We start from the raw sequence: 21097 nt of genomic DNA, 5'->3' as shown, positions 1-21097 counted from the left end.
GTACTGGGATTATGCCCATTTTACTGATGGAGAAGTAGAGAAATAGAAAGATGATGTAATTTAAACAGACTGTAGGGATAAATTCAAACCAGTGTGCAGCTCCTCAGTCACTATATTTTATAGCCTTTTCCTGACCTGGCAAATCACTTTTGGCAGTCAATGGTTTGGCTTTTGTTTTGTTTTGTTTTTGAGACAGTCTCGCTCTGTCGCCCAGACTGGAGTGCAGGGGCGCGATCTGGGCTCACTGCAAGCTCTGCCTCCCGGGTTCCCGCCATTCTCCTGCCTCAGCCTCCTGAGTAGCTGGAGCTACAGGCGCCGCCACCGCGCCTGGCTAGGTTTTTGTATTTTTTTTTTAGTAGAAACGGGGTTTCACCGTGTTGGCCAGGATGGTCTCGATCTCCTGACTTCTTGATCGGCCCAGCTCAGCCTCCCAAAGTGCTGGAATTAATGGTTTGGCTATTTGAAAGCCTCACTAGCGAACATATTTATGGACGATTTAGTTTAAGACATGGAATCTACAATGGTTGCTATTAAAGAGTATTGATTGTCTGTTGGGCGTGTCACAGCTAACTGCTATTCAGTAACTAAAGCTGGTATGTGATGCCAAGGATTGAGCACAGAATGCATGCCTGCTGGTCACTGTGATCTCTTTATAATACTATTCTAAGGACTGTGCATCACTATTTCATAATCTATAGGCTCAATATTTGATGAGATATTGTATCTCTATTGAACTTATTTTGCAATTAAAATTTTTTAAATAAATGGGTTATTATTTTAAGGTTTATGCCATATAGGTTGAAAATGTTACAGTAATCCTCATGATTTTATGAGTAAAAGTGAGGACTGTTTAAAGTGGAATGACTGGGAATATGTACACACTGAGGCAGCCTTACGCTCAATATCTCACAAATCAGTTGGTAGAATTAACTTTTAACATGGTTAAAGTTTTGACTAAACCTACATCCTTATTATGATTAAAAATGGGCTATGTATGAAGTGCAGTTTATGTAAAGAAATCTAATCATATTTTATTTTCCTCATAGGAATATTTTATTTTACTTTGATTTGATTTCTATTTATAATTGATTTGTATCAAATAGTGCTGCTTAAAATGATTATCATATTAATTAATATAAATAAAGTATCCCAATCATAAATTAATTCTATTTTCCTTTGGTAGATATTTCAAAGCATTTTGTCATTATTTATGACAGATACACAGATGTACATACACCTTCTTAATCTGTTAATTTTCCTTGTGGAGCCATCAGATTAAGCTTCTTTCTACTGAATTTCTAATTTGTGGTAGGTAGCCAGATGTAACTCTTTCAGTTGATTTAGTAGCAGGAGATAGATTCACCCACACTCCTTCTGCTAACGTTATGGTGGTATAGTGAGAAGAGAGCTTACAAAAAGAAGCATGCATAGTATTATGATCAGATACCTGAAAAATATTATAATGCCAGTGAAAAACTCAATGACGCTTCAGTATCCTTATATTCGTTTCCAAATTCAAGTACCTTTTATTCCTTCACACAAGTGTCATATCACAGCTATGCTTTCACAAAACCAATAGCTGGCAAACATCTACCTCTGTGAGTAAACTGAGTAGTTCCATCTATAATCAGTTATTTCTATATCAGCTGCTTGGTTGTTAAAATTATTTAGCTGTTGTTGAAAGATTATGATCCTTGTTCCGTTAGATAAGTTGATACATATGTGAAATATTTTGACCAGTGCCAGGATATAGTAAGCAATATAGAATGTGATGTGTTATATTTTTTTCTCAAATTAAAGCTTGGCTCTTTTGGTAGATTTTAAGATGAGACAATACATCTAACTTTCTAGATTTAAAATATCATACACACACTAACACATATTATTTAAAATATATCTTTTAATTTCATCCAGCAACCCTAATAGTGGGTATATCCCCAAAGGAAAAGAAATCATTATACCAAAAATACACCTGTACTTGTATGTTTATTGTAGCACTTTGCACAATAGCAAAGATATAAAATCAACCTGTATCCATTAATGGATGAATGGATAAAGAAAATGTGGTATACTTACACAATGAAATATTACTTCTATTAGTCCATTTTCACACCGCTGATAAAGACATACCTGAGACTGGGCAATTTACAAGAGAAAGAGTTTTATTGGACTTACAGTTCCATAAGGCTGAAGAGGCCTCACAATTATAGCGGAAGGTGAAAGGCACGTCTTACATGGTTACAGATAAGAGAGATTTTATATGGAAACTCCCCTTTTTAAAACCATCAGATCTCATGAGATTTATTAGTGATTATGAGAACAGCATGGGAAAGACCCGCCCCCATGATTCAATTACCTCCTACCGGGTCCCTCCTATGACACATGGGAACTCAAGATGAGATTTGTGTGGGGGCACAGCCAAACCATTTAATTCTGCCCCAACCCCTTCCAAATCTCATGTCGTCACGTTTCAAAACGAATCATGCGCTCTCAAAAATCCCCCAAAGTCTCAACTCATTTCAGCACCAACTCAAAAGCCCACAGTCCAAAGTGTCATTCAAGACAAGGCAAGTCCCTTCTGCCTAAGAGCCTGTAAAGTCAAAAGCAAGCTTGTTACTTCCTAAATATAATGTGGGTATGGGTATTGGGTAAATATAGCTATACCAAATGGGAAAAATTGGCCAAAACAAAGGGGCTATAGGCCCTGAGCAAGTCCAAAATCCAGCAGGGCAGTCAAGTCTTAATAGCTCCAAAATGATCTCTTTTGACTCCATGTCTCAATTCGAGGTCATGCCAATGCAAGGGATGGGTTTCCGTGGTCTTGGGCAGCTCTGCCCCTGTGGCTTTGCAGGGCATAGCCCCCCTCCTGGCTGCTTTCATGGGCTGGCATTGAGCATCTGTGGCTTTTCCAGGTGCATGGTGTAAGCTCTCAGAGGATCTACCATTCTGGAGTCTGGAAGATGCGGGCCCTCTTCTCACAGCTCCACTAGGTGGTGCCCAGTAGGGACTCTCTGTGGGGGATTAGACCCCACATTTCCCTTCTGCACTGCCCTAGCAGACATTCTCCATGAGGGCCCCGCCCCTGCAGAAAACTTCTACCTGGGCATTCAGGCATTTCTATATATCCTCTGAAACCTAGCAGAGGTTCCCAAACCTCAATTCTTGCCTTCTGTGCACCTGCAGGCTCAACACCATGTGGAAGCTGCCAAGGCTTGGGGCTTCCACCCTCTGAAGCCACAGCCCAAGCTGTACCTTGGCCTTCTTAGTCACAGCTGGAGTGGCTAGGACACAGGGCACCAAGTCCCTAGACTGCACACAGCAGAGGGTCCCTGGGCCCAGCCCACGAAGCCATATTTTCCTCCTAAACCTCAGGGCCTGTGATGGGAGGTGCTGCTGCAAAAGTCTCTGACATGCCCTGGAGACATTTTACCCACTGTCTTGGTGGTTAACATTCAGCTCCTCTTTACTTATGCAAATTTCTGCAACTGGCTTGAATTTCTCCTCAGAAAATGAGATTTTCTTTTGTATTGCATTGTCAAGCTGCAAATTTTCCAAACTTTTATGCTCTGTTTCCCTTTTAAAACTGAATGCTTTTAACAGCACCCAAGTCACCAAGCAGCACCTCTTTGCTGCTTAGAAGTTTTTTCAGACAGATACCCTAAATCATTGCTCTCTAGTTCAAAATTCTACAAATCTCTAGGGCAGGGCCAAAATGACTCCAGTCTCTTTATTAAAACATAACAGGGGCCACCTTTGCTCCAGTTCCCAAGAAGTTTCTCATCTCCATCTGAGACCACCTCAACCTGGATTTCATTGTCCATATCATTATTAGCATTTTGGTCAAAGCCATTCAACAAATCTCTAGGGAGTTCTGAACTTTCCCACATTTTCCTGTCTTTCCCTCAGCCTTCCAAACTGTTCCAACCTCTGACTGTTACCCAGTTCCAAAGTTGCTTCCACATTTTTGGCTATCTTTTCAGGAGAGCCCCACTCTACTGGTACCAATTTACTGTATTAGTCTGTTTTCATGCTGCTGAAAGACATACCTGAGACTGGGCAATTTACTAAAGAAAGAGATTTATTGGATTTACAGTTCTACATGGCTGGAGAGGCCTCACAATTATAGGTGAAGGTGAAAGGCACGTCTCACATGGTGGCAGAAAAGAGAAGAGAGCTTGTGCAGGGAAACTCCCCTTTTTAAAACCATCAGATCTCATGAGGCTTATTAGTGATCATGAGAACAGTATGGGAAAGACCTGTCCCCATGATTCAATTACCTCCTACAGGGTGTCTCCCACAACATATGGGAATTCAAGATGAGATTTGGGTTAGGACACAGCCAAACCATGTTATTACTCAATGATAAAACATGGAATCATGTCTTTTGTAGCAACATGGATTGAATTGGAGGCCATTATCTTAAGTGAAAGAAGTCAGAAACAGAGACAAATACCACATGTTCTCAGTTATAAATGAGAGCCAAATAATGTGTCCACATGAACATAGAGTGTGGAATAATAGACATTGGAGACTCAGGTGGGTGAAGTGGTGCTAGAAGCCAATGATGAGAAATTACTTACACAACCTACATTACTCAAGTGCTGAATACCCTAATAGCCCTGATGTCACACTGTGCAATATATCCCTGTAACAAAATTATACAAGTATTTCATACATTTATAGAAATGAAAAAGTAACAAAAGTAATATACATGAATTTATTTTGGATTTCAATGATTGTTTTCATTCATTTTTAAAACACTGCTTCTTAGGAAAATATGATTATGAATTTATTCCTTATGCCAGAAATAACTAACTCATGGGTATCATCTTACATAAATTTCATAAAACATAATTGTCTACTTTAAGTATAGCTACTTTTCTTACACATACAGTACACTTTGTGAGGGTGTTTGCCTTGTGAACCTATGAAGTAATTCTGAAAACTTTGTATAATTAAAACTTTCTAGATGCCTACTTTAAAAAGAATACTATAAATATTTTATATACCATTTCCCCCTTTCTAGCAATGAATTTCACACACAGAGATATGATTGGAAGAATGCATGGGTAAGCATGAGCATTGGGACTGTACACACTGTAATGGATACGTAGGGATTTATAAATAACCATGTGGGAGCTCTGAATAGAGATGAATTGAAAAAAAATCCTGCTTTGTGCTAGCCAACATGAACTACGGCCCAAACAACTAAAAGAAAGACTATATTTATAGTTTGCTGACCCCAAACTGATATATAACAGAAAATTACTGCTAAACATGATGTCAGCAGAAGCTACCTCTAATTATTTTCCATTGCTTTTTGCTGAAAAATGTCTGTTCTCTCAGATTAAAAACTTAACCCTCAAAATTGTTTTAAAAATCCAGTCCCAATAAATTTTGATTATTACCTGCTAAAGTTTATTTAACTGTTAAGATAAACAAAAAGAGAACTCTAACATGGCATTTCATCACTCATCTTTATTTTTAAAATGGTTATCTTGCAGTCATCCGATTTTTTTATCATTATTGTACTTTAAGTTTTAGGGTACATGTGCACAATGTGCAGGTTTGTTACATATGCATCCATGTGCCATGTTGGTGTGCTGCACCCATTAACTCGTCATTTAGCATTAGGTATATCTCCTAATGCTGTCCCTCCCCCCTCCCCCCACCCCACAACAGTCCCTGGAGTGTGATGTTCCCCTTCCTGTGTCCATGCGTTCTCATTGTTCAACTCCCACCTAGGAGTGAGAACATGCAGTGTTTGGTTTTTTGTCCTTGCGATAGTTTACTGAGAATGATGGTTTCCAGTTTCATCCATGTCCCTACAAAGGACATGAACTCATCATTTTTTATGGCTGCATAGTATTCCATGGTGTATATGTGCCACACTTTCTTAATCCAGTCTATCTTTGTTGGACATTTGGGTTGGTTCCAACTCTTTGCTATTGTGAAAAGTGCCGCAATAAACATATGTGTGCATATGTCTTTATAGCAGCATGATTTATAGACCTTTGGGTATATACCCAGTAATGGGATGGCTGGGTCAAACGGTATTTCTAGTTCTAGATCCCTAAGGAATCACCACAATGACTTCCACAATGGTTGAACTAGTTGACAGTCCCACCAACAGTGTAAAAGTGTTCCTATTTCTCCACATCCTCTCCAGCACCTGTTGTTTCCTGACATTTTAATGATGGCCATTCTAACTGGTGTGAGATGGTATCTCATTGTGGTTTTGATTTGCATTTCTCTGATGGCCAGTGATGATGAACATTTTTTCATGTGTTTTTTGGCTGCACAAATGTCTTCTTCTGAGAAGTGTCTGTTCATGTCCTTTGCCCACTTTTTGATGGGGTTGTTTGTCTTTCTCTTGTAAATTTGTTTGAGTTCATTGTAGATTCTGGATATTAGCCTTTTGTCAGATGAGTAGGTTGTGAAAATTTTCTCCCATTCTGTAGGTTGCCTGTTCACTCTGATGGTAGTTTCTTTTGCTGTGCAAAAGCTCTTTAGTTTAATTAGATCTCATTTGTCAACTTTGGCTTTTGTTGCCATTGCTTTTGGTGTTTTAGACATGAATTCCTTGCTCATGCCTATGTCCTGAATGGTATTGCCTAGGTTTTCTTCTAGGGTTTTTATGGTTTTAGGTCTAACATGTAAGTCTTTAATCCATCTTGAATTAATTTTTGTATAAGGTGTAAGGAAGGGGTCCGGTTTCAGCTTTCTACATATGGCTAGCCAGTTTTCCCAGCACCATTTATTGAATAGGGAATCCTTTCCCCATTTCTTGTTTTTGTCAGGTTTGCCAAAGATCAGATGGTTGTAGATATGTGGCATTATTTCTGAGGGCTCTGTTCTGATCCATTGATCTATGTCTCTGTTGTGGTACCAGTACCATGCTGTTTTGGTTACTGTAGCCTTGTAGTATAGTTTGAAGTCAGGTAGCATGATGCCTCCAGCTTTGTTCTTTTGGCTTAGGATTGACTTGGTGATGCGGGCTCTTTTTTGGTTCCATATGAGCTTTAAAGTAGTTTTTTCCAATTCTGTGAAGAAAGTCATTGGTAGCTTCATGGGGATGGCATTGAATCTATAAATTACCTTGGGCAGTATGGCCATTTTCACGATATTGATTCTTCCAACCCATGAACATGGAGTGTTCTTCCGTTTGTTTGTATCCTCTTTTATTTCATTGAGCAGTGGTTTGTAGTTCTCCTTGAAGAGGTCCTTCACATCCGTTGTAAGTTGGATTCCTAGGTATTGGATTCTCTTTGAAGCAATTGTGAATGGGAGTTCACTCATGATTTGGCTCTCTGTCTGTGATTGGTGTACAAGAATGCTTGTGATTTTTGTACATTGATTTTGTATCCTGAGACTTTGCTGAAGTTGCTTATTAGCTTAAGGAGATTTTGGGCTGAGACAATGGGGTTTTCTAGATATACAATCATGTCATCTGCAAACAGGGACAATTTGACTTCCTCTTTTCCGAATTGAATGCTCTTTATTTCCTTCTCCTGCCTGATTGCCCTGGCCAGAACTTCCAGCACTATGTTGAATAGGAGCGGTGAGAGAGGGCATCCCTGTCTTGTGCCAGTTTTCAAAGGGAATGCTTCCAGTTTTTGCCCATTCAGTATGATATTGGCTGTGGGTTTGTCGTTGATAGCTCTTATTATTTTAAGATCAGTCCCATCAATACCTAATTTATTGAGAGTTTTTAGCATGAAGTGTTGTTGAATTTTGTCAAAGGCTTTTTCTGCATCTATTGAGATAATCATGTGGTTTTTGACTTTGGTTCTGTTTATGCTGGATTACATTTATTGATTTGCATATGTTGAACCAGCCTTGCATCCCAGGAATGAAGCCCACTTGATCATGGTGGATAAGCTTTTTGATGTGCGTCTGGATTTGGTTTGCCAGTATTTTATTGAGGATATTTGCATCAATGTTCATCAAGGATATTGGTCTGAAATTCTCTTTTTTGGTTGTGTCTCTGCCAGACTTTGGTATCAGGACGATGCTGGCCTCATAAAATGAGTTAGGGAGGATTCCCTCTTCTTCTATCGATTGGAATATTTTCAGAAGGAATGGTTTCAGTTCCTTCTTGTACCTCTGGTAGAATTTGGCTGTGAATCCATCAGGTCCTGGACTCTTTTTGGTTGGTAAGCTATTGATTATTTTCGCAATTTCAGAGCCTGTCATTGGTCTATTCAGAGATTCAACTTCTTTCTGTTTTAGTCTTGGGAGAGTGTATTTGTCAAGGAATTTATCCACTTCTTCTAGATTTTCTAGTTTATTTGCATAGAGGTGTTTGTAGTATTCTCTGATGGTAGATTGTATTTCTGTGGGATCGGTGGTGATATCCCCTTTTTCATTTTTATTGTGTCTATTTGATTCTTCTCTCTTTTCTTCTTTATTATTCTTGCTAGCAGTCTGTCAATTTTGTTGATGTTTTCAAAAAACCAGCTCCTGGATTCATTAATTTTTTGAAGTGTTTTTTGTGTCTCAATTTCCTTCAGTTCTGCTCTGATTTTAGTTGGCCTTCTGCTAGCTTTTAAGTGTGTTTGCTCTTGCTTTTCTAGTTCTTCTAATTGTGATGTTAGGGTGTCGATTTTGGATATTTTCCTGCTTTCTCTTGTGGGCATTTAGTGCTATAAATTTCCCTCTACATGCTGCTTTGAATGTGTCCCAGAGATTCTGGTATGTTGTGTCTTTGTTCTCATTGGTTTCAAAGAACATCTTTATTTCTCCCTTCATTTCATTATGTACCCAGTAGTCATTCAGGAGCAGGTTGTTCAGTTTCCATGTAGTTGAGCGGTTTTCAGTGAGTTTCTTAATCCTGAGTTCTAGTTTGATTGCACTGTTGTCTGAGAGACAGTTTGTTATAATTTCTGTTCTTCTACTTTTGCTGAGGAGTGCTTTACTTCCAACTATGTGGTCAATTTTGGAATAGGTGTGTTGTGGTGCTTGAAAAAATGTATATTCTGTTGATTTGGGGTGGAGAGTTCTGTAGATGTCTATTAGGTCTACTTGGTGCAGAGCTGAGTTCAATTCTTCATATCCTTGTTAACTTTCTGTCTCGTTGATCTGTCTAATGTTGACAGTGGGGTGTTAAAATCTCCCATTATTATTGTGTGGGAGTCTAAGTCTCTTTGTAGGTCACTCAAGACTTGCTTTATGAATCTGGGTGCTCCTGTGTTGGGTGCATATATATTTAGGATAGTTAGCTCTTTTTGTTGAATTGATCCCTTTACCATTATGTAATGGCCTTCTTTGTCTCTTTGATCTTTGTTGGTTAAAAGTCTATTTTATCAAAGACTAGGATTGCAACCCCTGCCTTTTTTTGTTTTCCATTTGCTTGATAGATCTTCCTCCATCCCTTTATTTTGAGATTATGTGTGTCTCTGCACATGGGATGGGTTTCCTGAATACAGCACACTGATGGGTCTTGATTCCTTATCCAGTTTGCCAGTCTGTGTCTTTTAATTGGAGCATTTAGCCCATTTACATTTAAAGTTAATATTGTTATGTGTGAATTTGATCCTGTCATTATGATGTTAGCTGGTTATTTTGCTCGTTAGTTGATGCAGTTTCTTCCTAGCCTCAATGGTCTTTACAATTTGGCATGTTTTTGCAGTGGCTGGTACCGGTTTTTCCTTTCCATGTGTAGTGCTTCCTTCAGAAGCTCTTTTAGGGCAGGGCTGGTGGTGACAAAATCTCTCAGCATTTGCTTGTCTGTAAAGGATTTTATTTCTCCTTCACTTTTGAAGCTTAGTTTGGCTGGATATGAAATTCTGGGTTGAAAATTCTTTTCTTTAAGAATGTTGACTATCGGCCCCCACTCTCTTCTGGCTTGTAGAGTTTCTGCCGAGAGATCAGCTATTAGTCTGATGGGCTTCCCTTTGTGGGTAACCCGACCTTTCTCTCTGGCCGCCCTTAACATTTTTTCCTTCATTTCAACTTTGGTGAATCTGACAAATATGTGTCTTGGAGTTGCTCTTCTCGAGGAGTATCTTTGTGGCGTTCTCTGTATTTCCCGAATGTGAATGTTTGCCTGCCTTACTAGATTGGGGAAGTTCTCCTGGATAATATCTTGAAGAGTGCTTTCCAACTTGGTTCCATTCTCCCCGTCACTTTCAGGTACACCCATCAGACATAGGCTTGGTCTTTCCACATAGTCCCATATTTCTTGGAGGCTTTGTTCATTTCTTTTTATTCTTTTTTCTCTAAACTTCCCTTCTTGCTTTATTTCATTCATTTCATCTTCCATCACTGATACCCTTTCTTCCAGTTGATTGCATTGGCTACTGAGGCTTCTGTATTCTTCACGTAGTTCTCAAAACTTGGCTTTCAGCTCCATCAGCTCCTTTAAGCACTTCTCTGCATTGGTCATTTTAGTTTTACATTCATCTAATTTTTTTTCAAAGTTTTTAACTTCTTTGCCATTGGTTTGAATTTCCTCCCGTAGCTCGGGGTAGCTTGATCGTCTGAAGCCTTCTTCTCTCAACTCTTCAAAGTCATTCTCCGTCCAGCTTTGTTCCATTGCTGGTGAGGAACTGCATTCCTTTGGAGTAGGAGAGGTGCTCTGCTTTTTAGAGTTTCCAGTTTTTCTGCTCTGTTTCCCCCCCATCTTTGTAGGTTTTTCTACTTTTGGTCTTTGATGATGGTGATGTACAGATGGGTTTTTGGTGTGGGTGTCCTTTCTGTTTGTTGGTTTTCCTTCTAACAGACAGGACCCTCAGCTGCAGGTCTGTTGGAGTTTGCTAGAGGTCCACTCCAGACCCTGTTTGCCTGGGTATCAGCAGCAGTGGCTGCAGAACAGTGGATTTTCGTGAACCGCAAATTCAGCTGTCTGATCATTCCTCTGGAAGTTTTGTCTCAGAGGAGTACCCGGCTGAGTGAGGTGTCAGTCTGTCCCTACTAGGGGGTGCCTCCCAGTTAGGCTGCTCGGGGTTCAGGGTCCCACTTTAGGAGGCAGTCTGCCTGTTCTCAGATCTCCAGCTGCATACTGGGAGAACCACTACTCTCTTCAAATCTGTCAGACAGGGACATTTAAGTCTGCGGAGGTTCCTGCTGACTTTTGGTTTGTCTGTGCCCTGCCCCCAGAGGTGGAGCCTACAGAGGCAGGCAGGCCTCCTTGAGCTGTAGTGAACTCCACCCAGTTCGAGCTTCCTGGCTTTGTTTACCTAAGCAAGCCTGGGCAATGGAGGGCACCCCTCCCCCAGCCTTGCTGCTGCCTTGCAGTTTGATCTAAGACTGCTGTGTTAGCAATCAGCGAGACTCCGTGGGCATAGGACCCTCTGAGCCAGGTGTGGGACACAATCTCCTGGTGTGCCGTTTTCCAAGCCCATTGGAAAAGCGCAGTATTAGGGTGGGAGTGACCCAATTTTCCAGGTGCCATCTGTCACCCCTTTCTTTGACTAGGAAAGGGAACTCTCTGACCCCTTGCACTTTCCGAGTGAGGCAATGCCTCGCCCTGCTTCAGCTTGTGCACGGTGTGCTGCACCAACTATCCTGCACCCACTGTTGGCACTCCCTAGTGAGATGAACCCGGTACCTCAGATGGAAATGCAGAAATACCCGTCTTCTGCATCACTCACACTGGGAGCTGTAGACCAGAGCTGTTCCTATTTGGCCATCTTGGCTCCAGCCAGCTTTTAATGAAGTAAGTTTAGGATACTCTTGTTTATTGTTTATCTAGGCTATGCTTTTAAGGTAAATGACTCATTTGTCATTTGAGACCATTTTTAGGCAAGCTAGATTTCAATAATAACAAAAAGCCATTATAGCTAAATTTATTTTTAATTTTTCTTCCTAGTATGCATCATGATGCATGAACTAACCAGATTAATTATCATAGTACAGTGTAGAATTTGTCCTTAATGGGTAGACTTCTATAGGCCCAGAAGTAGATTGATTCTATGATCTAAAAAAATCTATATGTGAAGAAAAATGCATGAAGGCATTTGCATACTCAACTCAGTCAGCTTTTTATCTTAAGTCCGTAAGGATCTACCACTTGGGATGGAATTTGTTTACCTTAGGGAAACATCTCATGAGTAAATAGTGATTATAAAGTATCATTTAATATGTCATCAATAAAGAGATCTCCCCCAGAGTCCCCAGGTAACAGGTAACATAAAAAGCAATCAATGAGATGTAAACTTATTTGTAAATTTGGAAAATTGACATCTGCTCTGTAACTGGGTTAAAATGAATCAGGGAATAATGTCATTGAGTAAAAGGAGAAGGAAATTAGTACAGATGTTAGTACCAACACTGACAGTTAAGCCTACAATTCAGAGGGATCTAGCTGACAACTTTCTAGCTGTGTGACACTGGTCAAGTTTCTAAACCTCTCTGAGCTCAACTCCTCTTAGATATAAAACTTAGCTAATAAAATTCTTCTCATTGTGTTGCTACAAGACATAAATGAGGAGTACTTAGATAAGTCTTGGTACACAGTTTGTACTCAATAAATCGAAGTTGTAATTACTCTTGTAATTGTTATTAGTATAACATATTAGAGTTGGACATTTTGAAAAAATGAACATTGAACTTTTTTTCACTGTACCTCTAATGATATTCACCATTTCTGACAATGGATAAGTAATTTCAAAGATGAATTTTACAAACTTTTTTTGTGTATGGAGAGTGACTATTCTTTACCTACTTTAAAAAAATCTTATTATTTTACTCTCAGTGGCACTGTTGTCATAGCTTCTTGGATCTCTCTGTTTCCCCTTTTAACCTGTTTGTTCTCTAAAGCGACGGCTTTTTAAAAATTCTTCAATGGCATTCATTACTATGAGGGTAAAGGCAACTCTGTTTATCACAGTGACAAGGCATCCCAGCCTGACAGCTTACTTGGTCCCTTCCCCAGGACCATGCACTTCCTCTGTCTGGAAATCTCTTCCCTCCCACAAACTTTAATCTGAAACCTTAAGGACCACTGTACATGGCTGTGTGCTAAGTGTAACTTCAGTATCTTTCAGATCTTCTCCCAAACTCTATATTCTGAAAATTTTATTCGGAAGTATTTATTCGCTGATATTTTTGACAGGAAAGAATTAAAGCCCTCAAACTGTCTTTTCAAGATCACATATTTGCTCACATAGGACGCTAGGATTTTCAATTCTTCAGAGTCAACATCCATTCCACTCCATCATTTTAGGCAAACTTTAGTTCCTTTTACGCCATATGTCAGAAAGTAAATTTCTATAATCAGTCCCCATATGCTATCAATGACTTTAACAAGTTTTATTTCAGACTTTTCTTTCTACTTCTGTACACCTGATTGTAATTTATATTCTCCACTCCAGGTCTAACCCAGGAACCATTTAATCAATTCCCTCCCCACATCCCAAATTTACATCAGTGCCTACCACATCATGCTTCTGGAATAATCTTTCTAGCTTCCAGATCTAATATTGTCTCTCTCTTACTCTTAAAAAACTTAAAGTTTTTTCAAGAAGTACAACATTAGCTTCTATCTACAGTTTTAGGTGTAACTAGATAACTCGCTGTATCTCCACTCTCTCCCGCCTGACTGCACTAAAGGGCAGGAATTGTATATTGCTCAGTTTTGAACGAACCCACCCCCCTGTAAGTACACACTGAACCAGCCAGCTTCTAGCAACGTGGCACCTACTGAATATTGCTGTTGATAAACTTCATGATCACATAGCACTGTGACATAAACCACGTTGCTATAGTCAAATTCTAAGGATAAATTTAATGCATATTTAAAAATGGTTCTTTTGTAGGATGTTAGCCTTTAGAAAAAGATATGTATAATCTTAATTCTCATATGAGCTGTAACTCACACTTTTCAAATAAGCAAACTCAGAATTGTGAACAAAAGAGAAGAAACAGCCTGAACAGGAGCAATTCCTGTGTCCTTTGTCTGAGAAAACCTAGGGAATAAAGCATTAGATAAAATGCCATTTTCAAACAGCAGGTTGAGTCAGAATAAATGAATAATTTAAGGAAACTTCTTTTCTGGCTTTAATATCTTTAGTAAAGCATTAAGGTCTAGGCTCCCCTCCCCACTCTCCACTGCTGTCCCCACTCACCTTCAACAACAATGGTCAACATCAAAGTGACTTGCTGCTGGGCATTTCAGCATATTAATATGACATTCTAATTAATCCAAACAAGAAGTCTGGTTGCTTTCAGAAGCTAATGATCAGAGGAAAGCCAAGATTAGTCATGTCAGGTTAAAAAAGTTCATCAGTCTCATCCTTTCTTACATTACCAAATTGTCAGAAAGTGACAGTCCTTGAAAAAGACGACAGCTGTTTACCACTGTTTCAGATAGAATCAAAACAAATCCAAACAGCACAAAACAGATAAAGGGAGATGAAGAAATAGAGCAAGAGTAAAAAAACGAGAAGAAAGGGATTACTTAGCTACTACTTTCTATCCTGTAGTAGCAGCTTTCCATTCCAAGTAGAAAAGTCTAAGACATGCAGAAGTTTTCTTCAGCAGTTGGTGACACTTGCACCATATGCTCATCTTTCGAGCCTTTTCCTATCACTGGGGTGTAGGACGGAACTAGCCAATCACACCAAATGTGCCTTTCAGAAGGAAGTCAACTAGTTCGCCATGATACAAGCATAACATAATTAAAAGATGATGAGATAGATATAAGTAATTTTAAAATTATACTTAAAAGTGTATAGCAAGATTTTATTCAATGATACTTTTGGTAAATATTTTTAAATATGAAAGTTTCATATTTCTTCCTAAGAAATAAAAAAGTTGACATGTGTTACATGGAATGCGTAATTTTATTGTGCTAACTGAATTGTTAAGATTTGAAAATGTATTTTTATGTTTTGGCACATTTGGCATTCTAAAATGGTGAACATTAAAGAAATTGATAGTGACATTCACAGAGCAGTACTTAGTTTCTTACAAATTATTTATAGAAGTACATGTTGCGGATGCTATGAAAGACCCCATGTACAGTCACGTAATATAAACAAAATTAATTTTTACTACCCAAAATTCCAATGGAAAAAACGTACTGAAAATAAAATGCAAAACATCTCCATCTAAAGAGCAAACGACTTCCCTTTTAAAGCAGCTTGAAATCACTCCTAACTAGCTCAAAATCAGGAATCACATTACCTAGGATGTCTTGATCCAACTTCTTACAATGAAGATGTCCTCACATAGTTGCAGAATACTCCCTAGTTCAGCATGTGCTGCCAACAGTCAGCATGTTTAATTGATGGTGGAGAATGGGAACTGTGGTGGTTTTTATAAAATAGCCTCCACAAATTTTTTAGAACTTTTTTCCTTTTATCAATGGTCTATGTTGCCTACCCATGGAAATCTCAGCAGACTTGGGCTGGCTGAGAAGAAAGTGACACAGCCTGTCATCTGAGGCTCAGTCATAAAAGGCCATGCAGCTTCCAACTGGTTATCCTGGAATGTTTGCTCCCGCAGTGGTTTGTCTCCGGTGTGTGCTACTGGGACACAACTGTCATGCTGTAGGAAGCCCAAACCACACAAAGAGAATACATATAGGTGTTCCTGTTTATAGTTCTAGCCTTTGAGTGATTCCAACCCAGGGTCCAGACAAGTTAATGAAGACAACTCTAGACAATTCCACCTACTTAGGTCTTCCCAGCTGAGGCCCCAGAGTTTGTGGGCAGATTAGCCTTCCTCTCTGTACCCCATCTACACCCCTGACCCTCAGAACCATGAGAATCCTAAAGTGTTTGCTATTTTATGCCACAAATTTTAAGGTGGCTAATATACATGAATAGATAACCTGGAAACAAAAAAACTAATTATCAAGGTAGTTTTATATACTAAATCTGTGTATTTAGAATCCTACATATACTTCATTTAATCTTTACCACAACCTAAGAGACAGGTATTTTTAATCTGCTTACACATGGAAAATTGAACTTCAAAGAAGTTAAGCAACTTTCCTGAGAGCATTCTACTTTTAAGTGGCAAGGTTGCAATTACTCATGTCTGAAGTCTATTTTTAAAATGTTATTGAGTTTTTCCAGTCATGTTTATAAAAACTAAAAAAAAAAAAAATGATCTTCCTAAGTGGATATTTTAATGTTTCTCAAGCTCAGTATTCTAGATATTGTCAAACATGATTCAAATCAACATCCCATCATTTCAATGAAAAAGCACTTTTGGCCGGGCGCGGTGGCTCACGCTTGTAATCCCAGCACTTTGGGAGGCCGAGGCGGGCGGATCACGAGATCAGGAGATCGAGACCACGGTGAAACCCCGTCTCTACTAAAAATACAAAAAAAAATTAGCCGGGCGTGGTGGGGGGAGCCTGTAGTCCCAGCTACTCGGAGAGGCTGAGGCAGGAGAATGGCGTGAACCCAGGAGGCGGAGCTTGCAGTGAGCCGAGATTGTGCCACTGCACTCCAGCCTGGGCGACAGAGCGAGACTCCGTCTCAAAAAAAAAAAAGAAAAAGCACTTTTACATAACATGATCTGAAAAAAGGGGCAGTTGCTGAGTTCATATTTTAATTAGTCTGATGTCTGACTCTTTCTAGTGGATACTTAAACACACTTCTTGAAAAGATGAGTGCATGAACCAGTTCATGTTAACCTTAGAGTTCTTTGAGGAATGTTCTCGCAGATTGCTTGATACTTTCAAAGAAGCATGCAATAATCTTTCATGATCATATTTGCTTTTTCCTTCTCTATTTATTGTAAGATGAGAGTGACAGATATTTATTCCTTTCATTATTTCAAACCAGTAAAATATTTTATTTAAGTGAATACTTAATACTTTTTGATAATGCCTTAAACTAGAAAGTATAGAATGGAGATGCAGAATGAATTAACATTATTGAGCCATTTCTTCAAAGTGAACTTGAAATTACTGCACAGCAAGAATAGGTATCTTCCAAATCTCATAGAAGTGCTACAAGGTTAAAAATGATAAGACACAGGAAACATTTTTAATGTTTTGGAAGTTAAAATGCTGTTTGTAATAATGTCTCTTATTATCATCATTAAAATATTGCCATCTTTAAAGAAATGATATTAACGTGTTTGTTGAAGACTTTTTTTGATGTTTCTATAATACTAAAAATAAGATAAGTAAAGACAAAAGATTGTAAGCCTCTACAAGTAGTTCAATACATCTTATATTATCATTGCTTAATTATTAGGTTAATGATGTTTTTAAGTGAAAAATATCTTCAGGGAGTCATGGAGGCTAGGAAGGTTAAGCACTTAACTGACAGAAACCTGCCCCTTCATCTCAGATTTATCATGACCCAATCTCATATTGATTTCATTTCATCATGGATTACCTTAGCTTTATAAGATTTCATACGGGGAAATTTTTCTATAAAGATATGGGCAAAACATTATTAAAAAACATTTGGACTATAGAGGAAAATTCTTAAAAGACACAATTCTGTTACAGAAATATGCAGTTAACAGATGTCTTCTGAAGACCTTTTGCTAATTACAAGTACTACTTGCAAATATAATCCATCAAACTAACAGAGATTAACACATTAGTTAAGTAGCTGCAGCTATTTTTAAAAAGTATTTCTGGTTTTAGTTTTTTCTTTGAAAAGTACCTACAGTCTAATTGGGGACCCAGATACTAAGCAATCACTCGAAATTCGTTGAGAACAAAGCTTAGAATCCAGCTACATATTGCTGTAAGAGCGTATTTAATAGGACCATTTTACTCATTAAATGAAGTGAGTGGATGTTTACTAAGAAATTGCTATGCTGAATTAAAATGCTGCTTCATCTGGCAGGGCTGAGATTAACTTTACTAATTAAAGGGTTTGAAATTCTTGGGGCACTACCATTTGAGGCTAAACAAAGTTGAAAGCCTGTTTTTGTGCTCATCAAAGTCCTTCCTCCCTGATTCTCATAACCTTTCTGGAGATCAGTCTTTTCTTAAGATGATTTGAAGAAGAAAATATGATCTGTCTTTAAGATCAATCTTACTCTACACACTACAACTGTATCCCAACTGGCAAGGCCACAAACCTGTGAAATCATACTCATTTAATGAAAACACGTCTCGTACGTCAAGCATCCAGGCCTGGTGAAACTTTGCCATGCTGGGGTTCATTTTTTTTTTTTTTTGAGACAGAGTCTCGGTCTGTTGCCCAGGCTGGAGTGCAGTGGGGTGATCTCGGCTCACTGCAACTTCCACCTCCCGGTTCAAGCTATTCTCCTGCCTCAGCCTCCAGAGTAGCTGGGACTACAGGTGCCCACCACCTCGCCCAGCTAATTTTTTTGTATTTTTAGTAGAGATGGGGTTTCACTGTGTTACTCAGGATGGTCTTGATCTCCTGACCTCGTGATCCACCTGCCTCGGCCTCCCAAAGTGCTGGGATTACAGGCGTGAGCCACTGCACCCGGCCTAATTTCTTTTTTTTTTTTTTTTTAGGCAGAGTCTGGCTCTCTCACCCAGGCTGGAGTGCAGTGTCGCGATCTCGGCTCACTGCAAGCTCCGCCTCCCAGGTTCACGCCATTCTCCTGCCTCAGCCTCTCCGAGTAGCTGGGACTACAGGCACCCGCCACCACGCCCGGCTAATATTTTTGTACTTTTTTAGTAGAGACGGGGTTTCACCGTGGTCTCGATCTCCTGACCTCGTGATCCGCCCGCCTCGGCCTCCCAAAGTGCTGGGATTACAAGCGTGAGCCACCGCGCCCGGCGCACCCGGCCTAATTTCTTACAATCTTTCTATCTGAGAAGGAAGATCAATGCTACATGTCTTGTCTCCAGTGCTCTTTCTCCTCATTCCTTATTTCTAACCAATGACTCTACTTCACAAGTGCTTGAGAACCACCCATAGTTCATCACATCTACTACCACACGAGAACACAAACACTTTCCCCATAGAAGTTGCAGTATCTATAGAACCATAACTTTTAAAACAATTGAACAGCAATTTGAATTTCCTTCACTGCTGGATTTTTGGATTAAAGTATCCGCAATCAGGATATTCTAGTTTCTCTCAAGATAATGGGTCATATTTGCTTCATATATATGTAAAGAAATGATTGATTTTTACATTTTTCATAAAACCAAGGAATGCTATTTCTTACATTTGAATTTGTGTCCACCTCTTGCTAAACTGAAATAATATATGGCTGTTAAATAGTTGTTTCTGCTCCAGGTACCACTCAACATGGTTCAAAAATTTCAAGGTTGTTAGAGCCAGGACACACTTTGCTATTTGCAAAATAATGAATTCTGAATTCTAACAGTGAGGAGGCAAAACTGATGAGCATATTAAAAATTGAGTTCTATGTGGCAATACATCAAGTTACAAACTACAACTCTGAACTGTAGACTTTTAAGTTACTGTTTGCGTATACGGTTTTTGCATATTTACGGTGGGAGAAATATAAATCAAAATATTAGCTTACATCATTCATTCTTTACATATTTTTATTTAGACCCTATAGATAGAAAGATGAATAAGACATTCTTAAGAGTTGATTGGTGGAGAGTTATATAAATAAAGAAGTATATCAAAAGATGTTTATAGAGTGAGAATGGTATTTAATAGGGGCATTTTACTCATCAAGTATAGAGGTTATGCTGAGTGTACCCAGGTGAGAGCTGATCATTTAACTTGGAACCAAAATTTAAAGGTCATAATAAATTAATTGAGGAAATGTTTTTAAGTGAAATATACATTTTTAAATATGACCGAGTCCTTTTGTAATTATCAACAGTTTAACATTAAGTGCCTCTTTGGTACACTCTTTCTTAATTCTTCACCAGCTTTCCCTGCCACCTGCTACGCATTACGGTTCCCCCAACTACCTTTTGTGCCCTATAAAATGAAACTCATCTTAATTTTAGTATGAATAAAACATAATAAGCAGGATGAATCAGCCACCAGAAGCTCACATAATATATTCCAGGAACAAATTATAGTGACATTTGTTTAATAAACTCCTTTTATATCCATGAACTGGCTTGTCTTCATTGAAAGTAAACATTCAAAGCCACTGTGATTGAACTAAAAAGTCAGAGTAACATTTTTGTACTCTCCCAATTTATTCTTGATTAGTGACTAAGGTATTAGGTTTCATTTCTTCTCAGTTCCAATAAAAATCAACTGTAGTTTCTGCTAATGCCTTTTCATAAAATGTAAAATACTTATCACTAATGATTTTCTTGTGTTGTGTAATTTAAAAAAATAAGATTTAATTTTCCCAGTAATAAGCAGAGTTTAAAATTTTTTTTCCACATAAGTTTATCATTCAAAATTTCAGAACTTGCTATAATTGCCACAAAAAGTCTCGATGTCACCTCCTCTGAAAACTATTTTAGGCAGAATAGATGGGCCAATCTGAGTCACAAGCAATAACTGTGTCTTGTAACTCTACGTACTATTATCCAGAGTTTCTGCTGTGCCACAATGGTCTCTAGAAGAGGAGAAATTTTCCTTCCTCTGGTGTTCCGTTTAATTAAGAGGGCTCCACGTAGCAGATGAGCTCCCAGTGTTAATTTAGTCAAATTCTTTGAATTCACTTGGCATTAATTTCCTCAGTACACACCCTGCCAATAGGATGGTTGGACTAGAAGCGATTGTGGTGTCATTTGTTTTGCATATATCAAACTAAAATTTCTTCTCCATCCGGCTTTTGTGGCAGAGAATTTGTTAACAAATTTGTTCTTTTCCAATTTCTACAATCGCTTCCCTAAGACAATTTATTTTCCTTTTCTCCCATTTGGCCTTGGTCAAGTATCATAGCCTATGTCATCAGCTAAGTTATAGTAACTGTAACCTAAAAAGACACAACAGGTCGTGAGCCCGGGTTGCCATCCCCTCCCTGTGTAAATCTGTGGGCAAAAACAGAAATGTGCTCTTACTGAATACAGCATAATCCTGTACGTTCTACAAATGTTCTTATTCAGTAAATTATTGACGTTTTGTGGCCTAACACAGCAGTAATTTTCATAATTATGCTATGAATACTTAGGAAATATAGATCCTACAAAGTACAGATTTTACTATAGAGCTACTTGGTCGTTCTTACTGGTGTTATTATTCCAGGATCATTTCTACGTTATTTACGGGACTTTTTACTTTGTCAGAGGCGATTTCAAGTCTCT

This window comes from Symphalangus syndactylus, chromosome 21 (assembly GCF_028878055.3).
Source record: "Symphalangus syndactylus isolate Jambi chromosome 21, NHGRI_mSymSyn1-v2.1_pri, whole genome shotgun sequence".
Taxonomy (NCBI): Eukaryota; Metazoa; Chordata; class Mammalia; order Primates; family Hylobatidae; genus Symphalangus; species Symphalangus syndactylus.
Note: the sequence above shows the minus strand (reverse complement) of the source record.